A 21188-nucleotide genomic window follows, 5' to 3' on the forward strand; every position below is an offset into this window, starting at 1 on the left:
ATTTTTTTCAAAGTTAACCACCTTCTCTTCATTGTACCATGGGTTGATGCAACAACGCTTGGGAACATTGATATATCAAAAATTTTAATGTTTTTTTTTTTTTAAATAAGTAGATTTTTATATGTTTTCTTATACGACGCTAATTGGGTGTTGTTATGATATGCATTTTTCAACAATATTAACGAATTTAAATTAAATTTTTAATTCAACATTTTCAACTTCAAAATTGGTTTGAAAGTTCTTTGTCCCAGCAGCTGTGTCGATGCGACTACCTGCATTCTTCTACCATGGATTGAATGTATCCTTAATTAGATTGGTTTTTCCCTTTAATTTTTATGTCATTGTTATTATTTTATAATAATATAACAAAGGACAAAGGGAATTGTCACAATTGCCAGTAAGAAAATTTTTGGGAACAACTCTAGTTTAGTAAAATTCTCAGATTTTTGTTTTGAAACCTTTACCAGAAGTTTTTCTCCACGATTTTAGGGAAGTAGCTTTATCCGGGGCGGATAATTTTTGTTTTTGGACCCAGATTTTTAAAAAAAAACCAAGAAATCGATTATTATGGAGCCATCAGCTTACAGTAAAATAGGTAATTTCATAATCTTTCAGATGGCACCCATATTGTCTATATCGTTTTAGTAGATCCGGGTCCAACCCAGGTCTTAGATACGAGCTTTTGGGTAAAGAAAATTCTACGTTTAATGCTTTAAGAATTAAAAGAGAATATATATTTCGAGTCTTGCTTTTTCGATTTTTATTCAAAGTAAAATATTTATTTTATATGACAACCACGGTGCAATCAATACAATCATTACAAAGAAGGGCAGATTGATTAAAATTGAAAAAAACCTAACTATGAAGCCAGAAACTTGTAACTTCAAATTTACTAACTAAAATTGTCATTGTTTTGTTAATTTAACACTTTTCTCAAAACATTTTAATTGTATGGAAAATAGCGAAAAAAAAAAAATATCAAACGCGTGGGAGTTTTCACAATATTGAGCTACTAATATGATTACAATTTTATTTCATCCCAAAACGCAAAACTTTTCTCCCAAAAATTTGTAAATCATGGCTCAATACATTTTTCTGATAGATAAAAAAGTGATGTTGTCGGACACATAAACCGTTTTTCGTTATTACAAGTTTCATTTAAGTACGAACTGTCTGATAAGCAAAAGGTCAGACCATATTTTATATTGATAATATGGCAATAACAGCAAAATTTATTCAAAGTAAAGTAAAATTTTATTGAGACTCTTCTTCTTATCGATAACACAATTTTCATGTATAGGGAATGATTAGACTAGTTAGAACTATAGATGTCTTATTCTAACACATTAAAAGTGATATGCTACATTGCAACCATGGTAGAAGAATATAGGTAGACGCAGCTGCTGGGACAATGAACTGTCAAACCAATTTTGGAATTGAAAATATTGAATGAAAAGTTATTTAAATTTGTAAAAATCGTTGAAAAAACACGCATTAAAATAACCTCCACACGACGTTGTATTAGAAAACATATAAAAATCTACTTACATTTGAAAAGAAACTAAAATAATCTTGACATATCGATGCTCCCAAGCGTTTATCGATGCTCCCAAATAACATTAATATTTGAGTATATATGTGAAAATATATGTGTGAATGTGAAAAGGCTTGCTCCCGGCCTGTACATTAGCTGACAGAGCATTTGACCAATTATAAATAACCTTAAAACAAAATAACAAAAACAATAACAAGTCTGTTTAGGATATGACAAACAGAGGTCCTTACAAAGGTAACCAGAAAATGGTTAAAAACAAATTGAACAAAGATAAGTTGAATAATTAATTTGATTTGTAAATATCACAGTAAGTATAGATTTTGGTTAGTAAATCGATCGCTTATTAAGATAAGCTTAGTGTAAATATGTTTTAATATATCAACGTAAGATTATAATTTTACTAATATTATTTAAGTTTTATTTTCAGGTGCGAATAAGCAGCTATTTTTAGCCTCGATGTGTTCCAGGGTGGATTTGGAGTAGAATTGGCATTGTCCTTTCCGGTGGAATATTATAGTTTTCGTTGAGAATACCAACAGGCGACAGGTAAGGTACATTGGACCATGATATAGCATTTTCAGATTAAATGAAACCTTTTGCAATTCAAATGGGTCTTTTTGCAGTGGAATTGAAATCTTTTGCAGTGGAAATGAAACCTTTTGAAGCGGAAATGAAACCTTTTGCAGCGGAAATAAAACCTTTTGCAACCGAAATGAAACCATTTGCAACCGAAATGAAACTTATTTTTCCTTCTATAAATTCAAAAGTTTCATTTGATTTGCAAAAGGTTTCATTTAATCTGAAAATGCTACATATGCTTTTCACGCTCATATATGTCTTTTATTATGGAATTTTCATGTGTGACGAGTTTATCGACGAAGAGTTTTTGAAGTTGAAGGGCGTAAGGGCTGGACTGCTGAAACTTCATATATGAAACTGTTGGAGTGCATTTTTGTGGAATTTTGGTATTTTTCCCAACACGTCTCAATATCTTTCTTTCGAAAACTTCTATTTCCGTTGCCACTGTTGGGGAAATAGAGAACCATATTGGAAATCCATACACGAGAACGGAGCGTATTGCAACTTTGTAAAGAAGCATCTTAGTTTTCTGAGGTAAGTATTTGCTATTGAATAAATGTGCAAACAATCCAACATACTGTTTGGTCTTCTGCAGGGTATTTCGTCCAAGTAGATTAAATTTATGTAGCTTATTAAATGTGATGCCAAGATATTTTATACTCGATTTGAAGGGGATTTCTATTCCATCTAAAACAAGTTGAAGCTGTTTACTTTGGGCATTTTTCGGAAGCATTTTTTATGCAAATGGCTTCGGACTTGGCTGCGTTGATCTTTATTCCCCATTTCTTACAAAATTGGTTTATCACTTCCAGGTGAGTAAAAGCATAACTTAGAGCTCGTTCCGGGGATAAATCATGAGCATAAATCAAGCAATCTTCTGCATACAGGATTGCTTTTGAATAGTTTGTTGTGTCAGGAAAATCATTGAGGAAAATGTTGAATAGCAGTGGAGCCAAAACGCTTCCTTGAGGAACTCCGCTCCAGACTAATCCATGTCTTGATTTTTGCTATTGATTTGGACAAAGAACTTACGATCCGAGAGATAGTTATTTATAATGTTGACAAGAAATGGATCGACGCTTAAGTCAATCAACTTGTAGATAATTCCTTTGTGGCAAACGGAGTCAAACGCCTTCTCAATATCTAAGGATATTGCTACTGTACAGATTTGATTTCTCAAATTTGTCGTGATGTCACTATGGAATTTGAGAAGAGCGTGTTGTGTGAAATGTTGTATCTGGAAACCGAATTGAAAATCTGATATGGGGTTGATAATGAATTCTTTTTTCAGCTTCTCTTTCAGAATATATTCAAAAATCTTTCCCACGTTTGATAAAAAAGAAATTGGACGAAATTCAGTTACAAGATCGCTTCTTGGCTTCTTTTTTACCGGGATTATTTTTGCTTCTTTCCATGATTGAGGAAAATAACCAATGTTTATGGAGTAATTAAAAAGGCATGTTAAAATTTGTATGGCCGTATCTGGAAATTTCCGCAATACGAAGTTGGATATGCCGTCGACGCCAGATGACTTTTTAGAGTTTATTTTCAAAATAATAGACCTTATTTTCTCTGAGCTGGTGAAATTATATTCATCCGAATTGTTATTAGAATTAAACTGACTGTTGAATGAGTAAATGTGAGGTGGTATTGAAGATATAACAGATGCCGTTCGTAAGTGAAGATCATCAACGGGTGAATCGGGAAACGATGAGTAGTGTTGATGAAAATGATGGGCTATTTCAGACGAGTTAGTAACTACATTATTGTCAACCTTAATTTGGTGACAGAATGGTGATTTTTTCTTAAAACTGGTAGATTTCCTTAAAAGCAGATGGTCCAGGTTTTATATTTTGTAGACGTGAATTAAATTGTTGGGCTTGCTCTAAAGCTATTGATTCTTTAATTACCTGTTACCAGTATGATGAAAAATTTTCTTTAGTTCTTTTTGCCATTGATGTTTTATCTTATAAAGTCTTTTTGATCTTTCAGAAAGGGGAAATTTTCCGTTGCTGACCGTTATTTTTTGTGAGTGGATATCGTGTACCGAGTTATAGCAGGAGTTAAAATGCTGAATTATAACATCAATATCTTCATTTTCTAGGTTTGTGTCTGACGATGGTAATGTATGCTGTACTAAGGAGTCGAAATCTGCTCGAAAATTGTCCCAATTGGTATGTTTGTATGAAATAAATGTTTTTGGTGCATTTAAAATTTCTGTACATTCCAGTTTCAGTGCTAGTTTTAATGGAAAATGATCGGAGAATGTTGGTAGAGAAGAGATTCTGAAGTTGGGAGAAAAGAAGTCAACTAAATTTGGACTGATTAGGAAATAGTCTAGATATGATGGACCATTCGGGTAAGAAGGAGATGAGTCACAAATACGTTTTACATCCAGTATATTATTTTGCAGTCATGAGTTTAGTGTTTTTCCATTTGTATTCTCCACAGAGTCTCACCAAGAAGGACTTCTCGAGTTGAAATCACCACCCAGGATAAAACCATAGAAATTTGAACATAGACGCAGTATTTTTTCCAAATCTGACTCCAGCTACAGTGAAGGATAGTTGCAAGGAATATATATGGATCCCAGGGCATATATTTTGGACAAACCATTATGTTTTGCTACTATTTGTATTATGTAGATATTGACTCTCACGTCATTTGTAACAATTCTAGTATAATGGATCGATCTTTTAATAAATATGGCGACTCCAACATTTGAGTGATCAAAAATAGCATTATATCCCTCGCTGTTTGCAATTCTGTTCCTCCTCAGGTGACATTCTTGTATGAAACCAACCTCAATATTATTGAAAAGAAAAGTTTTTGTTAAGTCAATTTGTCTGCTTTTATCATTGAGTGATCTGACGTTGAATGACAGTAAATTTAGGATTCTATGGTCCATATTGTTGACGAACTTTATTTAGAATTCGTAAGAATTCTGCCTTTGCTTTTGTTTTCTCCATATTCTTGAAGCTATGTAAAAATGCAGAGACTTCCTCTGGTTCATTTCCTCTGGTTCCAAAAAATAATTGGCAAGGTTTAAAAATTCTTTAATAATGGATGGTTTTTCCTTTGAGTTTGTGTAAAAGCAGCTTGCGAACGACTTTTGTGGTGCGGCGAATGGCATGTTAATAGTTCTGTTTACATTCTTGGAAGCGATGACCTTCTCTTCACGCACTTTGGCTATATTTCTTTGTTTAGTATCACTATATTTTTTATATGTAGGACATAGCTTCCAGTTTGCTGGGTTTCCAAAAGTATTGCAAAAGGGTTCTGAGGTGTCCGTACGCACTCTTTGACATTCATCTGGTGCGGGAACTTTATCACATTTTACGCAACTGTATGCAGAGTTGCAGTTCTTGGAGATATGGCCCCATCGTTGACATCGATGACATTGTACATCACCGTCTTTTCTCTTGGGTTTTTCCCAGTAGATGTTATGTGAAAATAACTTTGAAACATGAAAAACGTCTCCTAAGCTCTTGCCTGGAACTTAAGATACCAAAAATAGTCCCGTGTCTACGCCATTTTTAACGGAATTTGGTGTTGTAAAATTTGTCACGGTTGCAACCGTATTGGGTACAATTCATACTTGATTTCAAGAGGGTCTTTATATGAAAACTGGCCCCTCAAGACAAGACCAACCTGTTTCATTTCCCTAGGGGTGAACGAGTATGAGTGAATTTCTTTAGCTCTCAAGATTGCCATCATCCAAGAATGAACTTTAGGATCCGCAAAATAAATCTTGCTTTTATGATTATTAATGTTTTTTATTTTGAACTCTGAATCCTTAATTGTGGCTCTGAGAGATTCAGCAAGAGCTTTTATGTTCACATTAAAAACAAATATTGGTGGACACCATTTCATTTTGTTGGTTGTTGTAGCACTTTTGTTGTTTGTGGCTTGCGTTTTATTAGTTGCAGTGGGACATTGTATATCAACATTTTCCAACACGCTAAGAATTCCGAATTTATTTTGATCATTTGGGTTATGATCAGCCAGTTTCTCTTTTAGATCAGAGATATCTATGTCAAAGGATGACCTGTTTTTTTTTTTCAATTCTCATTCTTTTGCGATCGTTTGTTTGGTTGGGTTGTGTTGTTGCCTTGAATGTTGAAGCAACAATTTGTTGTTTTGTGGAAGTTGACGCCACCTCTTCAACCACTTCAAAATCCATGTCTGGTAAGGTTTCAGGTTTGAAAAAAAATGCAATTATGACACCTGAGTGTTTATATTTTTCAATAAAATGAATTATTAAAAAAAATTCAATTTATTCAAATAGAAAAATGAATAACGCAAATCGTTTATTTTTTATTGAAGAACTGAATTATCAATTTATTACACAAAATTTTTATTTCACCAATTCGCATTTTGTTTATTATTTTTAAACTAAAATTAAGATGCCATTGTAAAAAATGCAGTGAATACCAATTACTTTTAAAAACAGATTGCCATATCTCTGTAAAAAATGCATATATTTTAAAGGAACGATGTAATAATGAGAACCCGATAATGTGAACTTTATACTTCACTTTTCCTAAAGTAAGGAATAACAAAAGTGGACTATAATGAAAGATATAAGAACGGGCCATAAACAAGTAATAGAAAACATCTGATTGAATGTCGATGAATGAGAAGAAAGTTGGCCAGTGATCGCAAGAAGAAATTTGTTCAGCAAGAATTTGCAAACTCTCACTGAAAGAACTGTCAAAATTTCTCTCCCCAACCGTTCTCTTTTTTGCAGATCTTTCGGGTTGACAGACGTCTTCCATTAAAAATTTTTAACAATTGTTACAAATTTTGGGGTAACCAGACACACATTATGACATTTAAAAATCCAAAATAGAAAAATTTAATGAAATTAAAAAAAAAAAAAATTGGGAAGACTTATTATTATGAATGGAAAATACAATATTGAATGGCGTATGTACATTCAAACGGAAGTAACTTTTGTTTTCTCTCTCATCCGAGGTACGCATTTTGTCCACGAGTTGACATTTCCATAGAAAGCTGTAAACAAATGAGGCAATATTTTCAAAATGTTTGTATCGTCAGAAAAAATGGTTGGCAAGTGAATTTAAAAATAGAAAAATACAAAAATATGTTCAAAATGTCAACATTTACACCAAAATTTGAAAACATGAATGAAAATTGTAAAATAATGACATAATACATCTTGGGGAAAAATAACAATACTCTCATATTAGTGAGAATATCATGTATTTTCGTATAAATTCCAATTAAAATCAATAAACAAGTTAAAAAGCAGTAAGTTCGGCCGGGTCGAACTTTGAATACCCTCTATCATTTGGAACAAACTTGGAAATTTTCAAAAATTAAATCCGTTAAAAATTCTGTTGAAATCCTAAAAAACGAATACATTGACCTACATAGACTTGAAATAAACGGTGAATAATGTAGCTAAAATCATCAAAATACCGTATATAGGGAGCTACCGTTATATCGGAGTTATACGAATACCTGGATCTGCATAGACTATTTTCTGTCATTTTATTATTAATTATGAATCGTGCGGTATGAACGGGTTAATTCGTGTACCTAACTCTGAGAGCGAACAACATGATTGAAAGTTTAATGAGTACACGACGTTTGTTCCCAAATTACAGATAATAAAACAAACTCAAAACATTCTGCGGAGCTTAAGTTGCCGTCCAGCAACATTTTCAATTATTCTATTATTGGAAATAAATTGGAACCATTGTGGAAAAAATGCTGGATGAGTTGCAAAACAACTTACCATTGAATAAGCGATAAGAGTGGACGAGACACTCACTGCATCGCCTTGGTCTGTACCCAACAGTCGATTGAACAAGCAAGAAGAGTGGACAAGACACTCACTGCATCACCTTATCTCAGTTTCGGACAGCGGCCAACCCAGTATCTACGTGTTTGTGTTTGTTTATTTTTCTGCATTGGGAACAGCATATCACGGAATGCTTGCTCCGGATTTTCTTGGTCCATGCCGGGATTGAGGAAAACCCCGGACCTTGGTTCTGCTCGGTTTGTCAGAACGTCATCCACCACAGATCTGTTTCGGTGCGATGTAATGGATGTAGAGAATGGGTGCACTCCAAGAACTTTTCCGGACTAAGGCATTTGCGAGACTATAGCGAAATGGATCATGTTGCGACGTGCTGCAATAACCAAGCTAAATAAAAATTGCAGTCTACAACGTTGCTATGGTTACAACGTACTTAGGAAGGATTGCAGCAGAAGTGGCGGTGGGTGTTTAGCGTTCCTGTTACACCAGTGTGTTTAGTACAGACCTATCTCGCTTGAGCTAGTCTCTAGTGAGCTAGTCTTTAGAACTGCCCAACCCTTCTGATATTCCGGTAACAGAAAGGATATTCCGAAACATCTTCAAAGCTGCAGCAGCTCGCTATATACTTGCTGGGGTGCCTTCTCATGACACTAGTGGACCATCTACATGAGAAGCCGAAATTCCTTCCCTTACGTCAGCATATTATATGCTTTCGTTGCAGTACCTGCTTGGGTGTTGAGAGTCATCCCAACCATCATATGGTGGATACAACTCCAACACCCAAACGTGTCAGGAAGGACCTGCATGATCTAGAGAGAAATCATACAGAGAGAACCTCTAGATCATGAAACCTATCAGGCAGGTCTGATGCAGTCGCGGGTGGTATCAGCAGCTATAAAATTAATGCCGTCCTCGGAGTCCACCCCCATCTATTGCAGCGGAAGAACGCTAGCTGCCTAGACAAACCAGGGTAGTATTGGCGCAATTATGTTCAGGATGGTGCAGTCGTCTCAATTCATATTAAGCATGAACTGATGAAGATATGCGTGACGTCTTCCTGGCGTGTGATACAGGCCCGCACAATACGCTGCACTTCTTTAATTGCACAGCCAAGCCTACCTAACTCACTCCAGAAGATCTCTAACTACAGCCCAAACAAAGTAACCGAATTTTTAAACGTGGAGCTGAAACCAGATTAGCAGAACGCAAACACTCAAATGTGCTACTGCTACAACAACAACAAAGATTTCAGCTTATGGTTACAAGAGGTAGCGAAATCTGTTTCTCTTTCCCTCGAAGTGGATATCGGTAGGGCCGAATTGTCATGCAACAAAAAGGAAAACAAAATAATCCTTAATTTACAATCATTTCTGAGGATAATCGTCTTACCAAAAGTCCTATGTGCCAGAACGATCACCAATTGTTTCATTGCCAAAAGTCCAGGGAAATGCAGGTAAATGGTAAATGACAATTTGTGAAGTATAATAACAAGGTAGATTTAACAGATAATCGCATCGGCGAATTGCTACAACAAAGCAACTTTTGTGGTACCCTCAAATGTCAAAATTGGCGTCTAAGGCGAAAAACATGCATTCGCCATGACATTTAAAGTTTGCGGCAAATTCGTTTCAACCAATCAGAAACGAGGTGTTTGTTTACATTTTATGTTGTGTGTGGAAATTAAGGCAAGCAATAATACGACTCTCAGGGACCATTGTAACAGCCCCAAGTTGATAGTAAACCTCCGAAATGTTTTTAAAACCCCTACAACTGTAATATCTTCTACGTCATCGACAAATTAGTGGTAATATGTCAGCTATTGTCGGTAACGGGAGGTTACTCCGACTCCAACACATGGCACAACAGAAGCAAGTGTTTCCGATCAAAAGGTTTTAAAGAAAGAACATAGCACCAATATCGCCACCACTAAAAGCCCTCTTGGTAGCAGAGCCGATGCAAATTCCCAAAACCATACAAAGAGTTTTCACAGACCACAGAAAGCTGGATGAGCTGGGGCTAGTAGGAGTTTGGATAATACCAACTGAGTCATAGCTCTCGTGACTCAGGGTATTTCTTATTGCAAATGGAACACTATTTCATTTTCTTTTTAATTTTTTTGCTGGTAATTCACTCTAAACTTGCTCTTAAATTTTGAAACATCCGAAAAAAAAATTAGTGAAGAAGACATAAACAAACTTTGTTTTTGTGTTGCATTTATTTAAGGCGAATTCAGAATTACAATAACTTGTTTTGACATTTAAAGGTGCTGTCAGCTGGGGTGATGCGAATACCTTGTAGATCTACCTTGTATAATCACTTATATTTCGTCTTATGTGTCAAATTGTACTAAATGTAATAATAGTTTATTACATGAACAGAAGGAAAGAAATAAAAACAAAAACAGTAATGCAAATGAGAATGATAACACCTTGGAACTCAAATACGTCAAAATCAGATAATTGTCAGGACAAGAACACAGCAAGTCGTCTATATAACAACAGTAAGACAAATGAAGAGAACACTAAAAACTATGTACACACGATAGTGGAATATTTTTTATATAGGGGAACACCACCTGCCGGTGGAATTAACAAGCACAAAGAAAAAATAAAGTTGTTGCCTATATAGACGGTTGCAGATAAAATTGGTTTGCAAGGAACAATTAGTAATTTGCGACTAAGTGGTAAAACCAGTAACGAGGTTTCTAAAAAGGTGAATATGGAGATTAATGGAACCGGTGAAAATATGTACATCTACGACATGAAGAACGTTTGGACAACAATGAATTTAAGGATTTCCCCACAAAATCTGATATTAAAAGATTTTTATGTGGAGGATTATTCCGATGCTTGGTTTTATATGGCAAGACTTATGAAAACTTCGGTCCTTCTTACTCCCCCTTCTAAAGTATTGAATTTAGTTGAAGTTGATATTTTAAACAATGTAAACAAACAAGTTTTAGAAATAAAGGTAACCTCATTTCAAATTAATTTACCTTGTCAAATTTCAATGCATAAAAAACAGTTCCCATCTCTGATTTTGTGTGTATACAATGGATTAATGAATATAGATTTTAACAATGAGATGTAGTCAAATGTATAAATTTGAAAAAAATTGTGAAAATATGATTGCATGACTTTACCTTCTTAGTTTTACCATGAGTTTAGGATGTGGAGGCAGTGTTTTTAGCCGACTATAGAACAAAGGATACACTAAACAACACGACGGTCAAACCAGGGCTCCGATCTTCTTTAGAAGCATGATGAATATGAAATAAAGAATAGTTACCCTATGGCGTTAAAACGTCTTTATAATATGAAAGCCAAAATGAAGAACGATAAGAATTTGGCTGAATAGTATGAAAATAAAAATTTTTGCGCCCACTATTTTGGTTTATCTAAAATCCTTATATCAGCCAAATTAATGAAGATATAGTTTTGAGAATTATTACACGATATACTGTTGGCATTCCATCCAACCGTAAGTATTTATTTAGGGGCTGAGGAACGCGCCTACTTTTAAATCTGTCCCTTTATATGTAAAAGAAAGTTATGTTAGTTACTACGCTTATAACATAAAGACCGCCGGTCTGATTTTAACGATTCAGACAAATTTGGAATTGCCTCTTGGCAGAAAAGCATAAAATCCAAAAAAATCGCGTAAAAATGTGAAATTTTGAACATTTTCATTTTGACTTTTAAAATGTACAATAGTAATGTTTTATTTTGCGTGATTTTTTTTCATTTTAACTTACTATTTTCGAATGTACATTTGTAGTGTTTTTTTTTTGTTTTTGGAATTATATATGGTGTGTAGTTTTTTTGGGTAGTATAAAGCGACAACGGATAAAACTGTTATTTATAGATTTTATATATTTATTGGGTAATACGAATAATATCATTTCAGAAGAGAATAAGATATGAAAATTCTAAAATCGGGAAAAATATAAAATTTTTCAATGAAATCGAATTTTAAAATAATAGTACATTCTACAGACAAACTTCATAAGGACCTTTAAAAATTTGCCGTAAAAAAAATCAGCGAACCAGTTGAAGATTATTTGTCTTTTTTCAATCCTTTCTTTTTTCTATATTGATGTGTACATTTCTTATTGTTTTCAATTCTGAATGAAAAATATTAAAAATGAAATGAGTTTGTAATACGATGTTAAATGGCGATCTTTCATGTATAAAATTGGCATCTAGCTTTCAACGCCAGGACCTTCAGCTGAAAAAAATGGACCAGTTTCTTTCATATGACAATTATTCGTCCAATGAGAACTCAAAATGCAAAATACATTGGGACTGCAATCCGTGAAATACCGACTATAAAGGACGCTGAATAGTAAAGCGAATTCCTTCCAGTAATGTTTCCAAACATTCAAGATACCTTTAATCGCTTTGGCAGGTCATGATATGGGTCATAATCCCCGATAACGGGACAACCCGATTTCAAGTATATTCTACATTTTAACCATATTTTTCGTACTAATTTTACCTTATGTTGATAATTAAAAGAAAAACCATCATTGCAAGAAATGATCACGTTTTAGTATCACCATCATATGATTTAAGGTATTTTCGGGGTCTTGGCCACTTTTTCCATTTTTGGCCCTTATTTGACACCTTTGTTTCTAAGGGGGAAGAAAACCTCTTCTCATAATTTATTTTTTTTATTTATTTTTCGGAAAAGGGCCCATCTTAGTCTTGAGGCTACATTGGGTAAAAAACCCTGAGGTAGAAAACCATCTTACAGATAATTATCCACACATGCATTTATTTAAGCATAGTCCCTACATTAGTATACCCCCAAGTCCATTTTCCCAACCAATGTGTGGTCACAAAAGAAAATTTGGTATTCTATTGAGTTTGTAACCCCCAAGAGAATATTGGTTGGGAACGTAGATTTGCGTCTATATGAAATAAATTCCTAAATGTCAATCTGGGACTTATTCAGTCGGAAATTGTGGCAGAAACATGAAAAAATACGAAATTAGAAAGTAAAACGAGACCGAACATTTCTTCAATCGTCATTGAATTACACTACGATGAAAAATGTGGACTTTATTGGATCTCCATCGCACAATTTAAATGACAAAAAATTTATGCCCAAAAGAGTATTTTTTTTTTTGGATATTCTGACAACATTCTACCTTCAAGCAGCACGTGATTTTAAACGTTGGAAATACAAATTCGAAATTATAGATCATTTGAACGAAAATGTTAAGCTTTTTACAACAATAAAAATTGAGCACATTGGGCTATTATAGATGTTCTTTATCATAAAGGTATTTAACACAAAATTTAATTTCTATATTTTAGAAAATTGTGCCGCTTACATAAGTCAGATCTGTGATTTATTATGCTTTAAAAAATACGCATTAAAGACTAAAAGTACGGGCCGGCAACGCGGACCGGGCCAGCTAGTAGATATATAAAAATTGTGCACATGTTTTGATATTACAGGCCACCATAAAAAATTATTCAGGTTTGTTTTCAGATTTTATGCCTTACCTCAGGTACAATTATTACAAGGTAATGCAGAATGATTAAATTTGAAAACACAACCCTGAAGCTACAGTCAAATCTACCAATAACAAATGCAAGAAGTTCTTTTTTTTATTTTACACCTTTCTCCCATATAAAAGAAAATCCCAAAAAACGATTGATATGCCATTTATTTTTTCAGAAAATCGCGTTACTAATCAGTAATATAATAATGCAATCCTTTTCATCCCAAATCGGAAACATTCGTTCTTCCCAAAAGCTGCAATATAAATTTAAATTTCAACAGAATTTGAAAATGTTTTGAATTATCTTATTTATTATTCAACAAATGTTATTATGGCTCAATAAGAAGGGTTGTACAACATTATAGCAACTATGAAAATTAAACTCTGTTTAAACTTCTGTTTAATTTTTATTGTGTCAAATAGACAATTATACATTCGATAATTGGATTTGTTTACTTTATATTTTTTTCATATAATTCTTCTATTGAGTCTTGGTAGAATTTAGAAGGTAATGTCATGCAATCATATTTTTTCAAAATCATTCATTTGACATTTCATTGTAAAAATGTTTATTGTACATTTACAAATTATAGATGGAAATCTGAATTCTATGCAGTGAAATTTGACAAGGTAAATTACAGGAAATGCAAAGATGGGAATGCTTATTTGAAATAATTTTACCTTCTTAATTTAACCACGTATTGAGGAAAGAACCACTAAACATGAATAAAATGTTGGTGTTATGCCACAACGGTCAGTCCAAAATTGAAGAACAATATTGTTTTATGCCAAAATTGCACAGTTTGTTATATGTTGCATCTTAATTTGAAATAATTTCAAATTGCTTTTATTAGTTGTGTTCCAGAACCTACAAATTAGTACTAATTAGTACTAATTCTGCTACAACGCGTTCCCGTACTCCAAAAACTAGCAAAATTTTCAGCTCTCTTGACATTTCAATGTTCGCGCGTTACAACAAAAATAAAAAAATAATCAACTTAAAACTAAAGAAAAAACTAATATTTGTTGTGCAAAAAACAAAAAGAGAAAATATGGAGCAACTGATGTATTCACTTTTGGATGATTCCAGGAGTGAAGAGGACTGGCTGAATGAGGAATCAGATTATTAATTTTAATTTATCGTCTTCAATACTCATTTTTTTTTAATTTTGGCGTCCTTTTCAGTAAGGTTTCACCAGTCCGATTTAGACTGTTCTCTTTTGGAATTTTGACATTTTATCGCATTCCGTTCCCTTATTTTTTGAGCACACCTAAATGAGAATGACATTTCGAACTGTTCTCTCTTCTGCTAGTTTTACTACAAAAAAGTACTGGAACACAACTATCATTACAAAAAACAATTCACACACATATACGAACTGTGCGTATTTTGACAGAATAGGGGTACCAAAAGAAACAAAATGTTTTCAGGAGTTAGTTATGTTCTACCTTCTGTAATTGTGCCATGCATGTTATGACATCACAAGACTACCAAAAGAATAAATTGGAAAATTTGTATTCGCCAAACGTGTGGATACATAAGCAGCTTGGCATCATAGCTAGGCATATTAACATTAAATTATATTATATGAAAAAAGGTGGTGATATGTCACAAATATGCCATGCGAAGACTCCAATGACTTCATGCATGGTAAAATGAAGAAAGTATCGCCATGCAGGGCTTGATACTATTTTTGAAATGAAGTTATCTTGATTAAATTGTACCATGGATACAATATAAAGGTATGATTTATACGATTTGTGGCAAGTTTGTGTTTGAAACCATTATTTGAAAAAAAAAACAAAGAATTTTAAATCAATATTTAGAAGAAACGAAAAATTACAAGTGGCTCATAAAATTTATAAAAAAAATCTTGACATGGAATTCATTTATCAAAAGGTTTGGAACATAACTTGGAAAGAAGTAAGCAATTTCATCATCTTTTACCCTTTTTAACTTATTTTTAAATTGAGAAAAATATAAAATATATAATAACTACTTGCTGCATATAATTTTGAATAATTCTCACAGAGAGCGGCCATAGTCAAAGGGCTGTATTTCAGTAGTTTTGTGAAGCAATTTTACTACCTTTTTGTACCATTGTGTAAACAAAGCAAAATATATAGGTTATCCCTCTTCTTCTATATTTTGCGACATTACTAAGATGTAGAAATAAACTCGAAAGAGAGATAAGATAAAGTAAGAGATAAATACTTACATAAGTACATACCATGGATTAACCAACATTGCTTTATCAAATTTTTAAACCAGATTTACCATACAAAAATATATCTTTTCACGACGGGATTTATTTTAAATCCAGCGCGGAACCTGCATATTAACGGAAATCATCACTGGGTACATCATTAGTTCGGCGTTAATACTGCATTGGAACAATAACAAAAAAACTTAATGTTTTTTCCTCATGATAATGCTTTGGAAGATGCATTTTTTCAGAATCTAACCAATGTGAATAAACACTCATTTTTCAACATCAATGGTCTCTACATTAGTTTTTTGATACATAATTTTTGGCTATTTTGGCATTCTCTTTTGTTGTGTAAACAAGCTATAGCTGAGCGGCATTTATATCCTTCTAAGGGTGTATCTAAACACACCAGGTTAACCCACTGGATCTAGTACCATACATGACAAAATTACAGAAGGTATAACAAATGCCATTTTTATGTCCATATTCTGTCAAAACATATACACAGTTTGTAAACGTGTGTGTTTTGTTTGGAATAAGAATATAAAAAATTTAAAATAATTTAAAATTTAGACGCAACTGATTAAATATTAAACAAAATTATTAATTTTCAATAAATTATTTTAATTTCAAAAATATACATTTTTGGAATTTTAGTTATTATCAAATTGAAAATGCGGAAGAATAGTTCTTAAAATATTTAATTTTAATGCTTTCACATCATTCCCTGAATGTATAGTTGTTAGCTCTTGGTCCTAATCTCTTAATACTTCAAGCAATCGCTAAAAAATCGCGGAAAAGGCAACACCCCCTTCAAGTTGAAACCAAACAGCATACATACATAAAGTATTCTACATTTTTCAATTTTAGGAAACATGAAATATACGTACATATTATCTAACGTGATGTCGTGATTGTCCTTCTATATTGGATTCAGTTTTGTGGAAAAGCCCCAATATTTCATTCATGTTTGTGGGTTTTCCCCAATTTAGTAATTTTGTGAAAAAATGGAAATAAACAAAGCCAATTGTTGTATGTTTAAAGGTCTATTTGCCACAATAAGGCAATTGAACAATCTTTCTTATTGAGCCATGATATGGTATCACCTCGCCATGATATGGCAACTCTTACGCTGTCGAAGTTTGTCAACGTTTTCATACTTTTTCGGTTGGTCTGGTTGGTAAGTACATTTCTTTATGATATCAAAAATAATGCAAAAACTGTATATTCTTGCAGGTTCTGGCTTGAATCAAAAGCTGGTTGTGTCAAAATATATAAAATGAAATGTTCAGTAAAAATTAACTGATAAAATATAAAACGTCGTTATAATATCTATATATAAAGGAAAGTTATATTAGTTATTAAGCTCAATAACGTTTGGCCATTTCGGAATGGTCTCTTGGCAGAAAAGGGTAAAGTAACACAACCCACCGCTCCCCGCAAAAAAAAAAAATAAAAGTACGCCAATAAAATTTGGCAATATTTGGTTGGAAGATCAAAATTCCAAAAAGATTTTGGGTTGCCAGATCAATATAATATGTAATATTTTTAATAGCTATTCGTAGCTATTTTCATAGTAAAATTAAGGAGATAAAGTCATTTCAAATAAGACTATCCATCTCTGCATTTTCTGTAATTTACTTTGTCAAATTTCACTGAATAAAAACTGACCTCTGATTTATGTGTATATAATGGATTTATAAATATAAATTTGGCAATGAATAATTTTGAAAAATTGTAAACATATGATTGCATGACTTTAACTTCTCAGTTCTGCCATGGCTATTTCTTTAAAAAAAGAAATAGCTTTGAGACCCTAATCAAAGCAGATACAAGTTTAAAGTTGTATGCTGTTGCGCATCATGTGAACTAAAAAATAAAATTACAAAGAGGAATAGATGGTGTTGCCATCATAAAAAAAAATTGGGATCGCCCGATCGATATCTGCCTACGGTTTTACACAACCATGTTTGAGTAGCCATTGGAAAATTATCAAAAATGGTGGCGAAACAAAGCTGGTATAAAAGAGGAAATTCGAAAATCATAGTGTTTCAAAAGACATAATCAAAAAGACTTTTATGGTTGTGAACATGTGCAAAAAAAGTTCCACAAAATCACTATATTTTTTTGATCAATTGTGATAAGGAACCGGTCATTGGGTTTGAAATAAGTCGTTGAATTTGAAGGATTTCCTATGTGTATCCTAATTCTGTTTGGGGTTCGTGGTCGAGGTGATGGAATTGATAAGAACTGATAATTTGGTCACAAGAGAAAAATTACTATTATATAAGAATTAAGATTTTGCCACTTTGTATGGATGGCCCCGACCAGGTTATAGACATTCGTAATATTATATTAATGTTTTGGAGCACGACAGGGAGCCGTGGTTTATTTGCAACTGAAATAGAAGAAAACAACAAACAAAACAAGAGGTTCCTTTTTTGTTAAATTATGAAAGATTAAATTAGATAACAACCTTGGCATAATTTTTACAGGTAGCAGCAAACCCCCGGCGATTTGACCCTATAGTAATACTTAGTTCTTGGACTTAAACATATAAAGATAAATATTTCAATCCCTTCATGTGTAGGCCTCGAACCATGGTATAATAAAAAGGTAAGCTAGAGCTACAAGCTGATTACAATTTTTTTCTAAGTGTGCCCGACTTTTGTCAATTTGTGTATATAAGTATTGTTTTGAAAACCAAAATAAAATATTTTCAAAATCAATGAATGGAAGAAACGTACATTGCAGGACGCTGGTTAAAGGTAATAACCATTTTTGTAATTTAATTGAAAGATTAAATAGTTCGAATCATATTTTGATAGAAAATTCAGACGTTTCATTCATCTTTCCCGCTTTTTAACTCGTTTTAAAAATGTACATTTGGCACTGAGGGGATAAACAATAAAAAATTGTAATCGTATGATACCAAGAGATTACCATGGTATACACTTTTTTAATATAAAATTTGACTTCAGGACAATGTGAACATATTTTTTTTTTTTTCTAAAATTAGAGAAAATCGCTGTTATACTCTACAAAACAACGATGTTCACAAACTTTTTCACGGTCAAGAAACAGCGACACCACATTAGGTAAAATATACTCGTATGTTCCATGTTTTCTAAAATTGAATAATGTAGAATAATTTATGTATGTATGCAGTTTGGTCTCAATTTGAACGGGATGTGGCTTTTCCACCATTTTCTAGATATTTTAAGAACTATTCTTCTACAATTTTAATTTAAAAATCTAAACTCCAAAAATTTACATTTTTGAAGTTAAAATAATTTATTGAAAATTAATTGTTTTGCTTAAATTTTTGGACATATAACTCTAACACATGTATTTCGTACAAAAACTACTTTATATGTGGTTTTGTTACATTTGTTGTACAACAACACTTACTGTTACCTGTATTATTCAACCATGGATAACAATTAAGGCGGGAATACATAAAGCGCTTATCTAGCTGGCTTCTTCGGAACTAAGTCAACATAAACCCCTTTGTTCATCTACGAAGAAGCCAGCCGGTGAATTAAGCCAGCCAGATAAGCGCTTTATGTATTCCCACCATTCTCAAATGGAAAATCTGAATATCGTACGTCATGTTATTTAGTAGATAATGTTGTGTATAGTTAATTAGAGTTAAAATAAACTTTTGTGGAATTTTTGTTAATATGGCAGTTTCCTAACTAGATCTTCAGCAAATTAATTGGAGAAGGATCCCAGAAGTCTATGGAAGGTGCGTAAATGGGGCAGCAGGAACATCCACTCTCCTTTGCCTGAGCAGCTGTTGTGTTTGTTTAATGTATAGTGTTTGTTATGTGTAAAGTTCCGATTTCGTGTTCGTCCTGAGGTGTTACAAAGTAGACGGTTGAGAACCAGACCCCGAGACCGCTAGCAGATCGATGGTCACTTTTAAGCTGCCAAACAGGATTATATAACAATTATTTTGGACCCATTATATGTAGCCATAATCAAAATCAAAATAACCTAATATTTTGGTCTATACCTTGCAAAATTTTCTATAGAGTTTTAAATTTGGTACAGTCCTATGTATTACATTTAGAATATAAGTCCTATCGTTCTACGTTTTTGTATAGAATCCATATAAAAGTATACCCCGATTTAAGTTTTTTTTTATTTTAGCCATATGTTTCAAATAAATTTTTGTCATTTGAATTTTTAGAAAGACGAAAATTTTCATTTCGGATTATTATAAGCATAGGCCCATAAGTATAGGTATATGGTATTATTTTCATAGTAAGCTATTCCCTGATTTCAGCTATTTCAATTGATCTAGCCCTTATTTGCCATCTTGGCTTTCAAGGAAGTAGAAAACCTCTTCTCTTTCAATGTAGGTCAAATTACAGCTAATGTGAACGGAAAATGTTGCTAAGATCTTTACAACACTGCGACGTTGCAGTGGGTGTTTAGCTTTTCAACGAACTGCCTTTGGAGGTTTAAGACATATAAGCAAAATGGTTGTATTGCGGACATATCGTATCTTTGGATTCATTTTTTTTTAAGATATTCCGCTCTATTATGTCCAAATCTTTTGCCCATTTGGAGAAATGGAGAACCATATCGGGAACCCGTATACAATAACAGACTTTATTGCTACTTCATAGAGGAGCAGTTTTGTTGTTTATGGTAAGTATTTACTGTTAAATAGTTATGAGGTGCTATGGGCATAAATCAAACAATCGTCAGCATAAAGCACTGCCTTTAAATGGGTAGTAACGTGAGGGAAATAATGTGGCGTTTTCCACTGCACTTTTTTCGTTCTCTATTCGTTGTTTGACCCTTAACCATGGTAGAAAAATACAGGTAGATGCATCAACGTTTGGGAACATTGATATGTCAAAAATTTTTAAATGTCTTTTCAAATATAAGAAGATTTTTATTTATTTTCTTATACGATGTCATTCGGAGGTTATTACAATACGCGTTTTTCAAAAATTTTGAAAAATTTAAATAATTTTTCATTCAACATTTTCAGTTTCAAAATTGGTTTGACAGTTTATTGTCCCAGCAGCTGTGTCGATGCGTCTACCTATATTCTTCTACCATGCCCTTAACTATGAAAAAACTACTTAATTCTTCATACAAAATTTCCAGAGCAAACACTCATATTTGTACATTGTTCAAATCAAATCACTCTCAGAACAACGAAAAAATATGTTCCATCCCTAACAAATGAGAGCATTTATCGAAAAAATAAATTATGACATTTAAAAGTTGGAAATAGAAAAATTTAATGAAATTTTAAAAAATTTGGGAAAACTGAAAATTATGAATGAAAACTACAATGTTGAATAGCGTATGTACATTCAAACGAAAGTAAATTTTGTTTTCTCTCTCATTCGAGGCAATCATTTTGTCCACGATTTGAAATTTCCACAGAAAACTGGAAACAAAAGAGTCAATATTTTCAAAATGTTTGTATCGGCAGAAAAAATGTTTGACAAGTGTCTCTCCAGCAGAACTCAAAAATAGAAAAATACAAAAATATGTTCAAAATGTCAACATTTACAC

The 21188-nt window shown here is 32.9% G+C and overlaps 4 long non-coding RNA genes across 7 annotated transcripts; 3 read left to right on the plus strand and 1 right to left on the minus strand.

Annotated features, from left to right (window-relative positions):
• Positions 1-1363: 1363 nt before the first annotated feature.
• On the plus strand, positions 1364-2353 carry LOC105261975 (uncharacterized). The gene is made up of 3 exons (XR_891604.3): positions 1364-1862; positions 1983-2101; positions 2179-2353. It is a non-coding gene; the product is annotated as an uncharacterized LOC105261975 (long non-coding RNA).
• A 174-nt stretch (positions 2354-2527) lies between these two features.
• LOC109613077 (uncharacterized) lies at positions 2528-4880 on the plus strand. The gene is made up of 6 exons (XR_002194794.2): positions 2528-2668; positions 2730-2946; positions 4127-4162; positions 4239-4308; positions 4365-4493; positions 4586-4880. It is a non-coding gene; the product is annotated as an uncharacterized LOC109613077 (long non-coding RNA).
• Positions 4881-7003: 2123 nt separating this feature from the next.
• On the minus strand, positions 7004-10409 carry LOC109613073 (uncharacterized). Its single transcript, XR_002194790.2, has 2 exons — positions 7899-10409; positions 7004-7150 (listed from the first exon to the last, which is right to left on the minus strand). It is a non-coding gene; the product is annotated as an uncharacterized LOC109613073 (long non-coding RNA).
• Positions 10410-17452: 7043 nt separating this feature from the next.
• On the plus strand, positions 17453-19795 carry LOC105261976 (uncharacterized). 4 transcript variants are annotated; one of them, XR_009343393.1, is made up of 4 exons: positions 17453-18076; positions 18140-18591; positions 18664-18742; positions 19347-19795. It is a non-coding gene; the product is annotated as an uncharacterized LOC105261976 (long non-coding RNA). The 4 variants fall into 4 exon arrangements; XR_009343392.1 differs by having other exon boundaries at positions 18140-18742; XR_009343391.1 differs by having other exon boundaries at positions 18664-19795.
• The last annotated feature ends 1393 nt before the right edge of the window (positions 19796-21188 follow it).

Source organism: Musca domestica, unplaced genomic scaffold, assembly GCF_030504385.1.
Source record: "Musca domestica strain aabys unplaced genomic scaffold, Musca_domestica.polishedcontigs.V.1.1 5, whole genome shotgun sequence".
NCBI lineage: Eukaryota > Metazoa > Arthropoda > Insecta > Diptera > Muscidae > Musca > Musca domestica.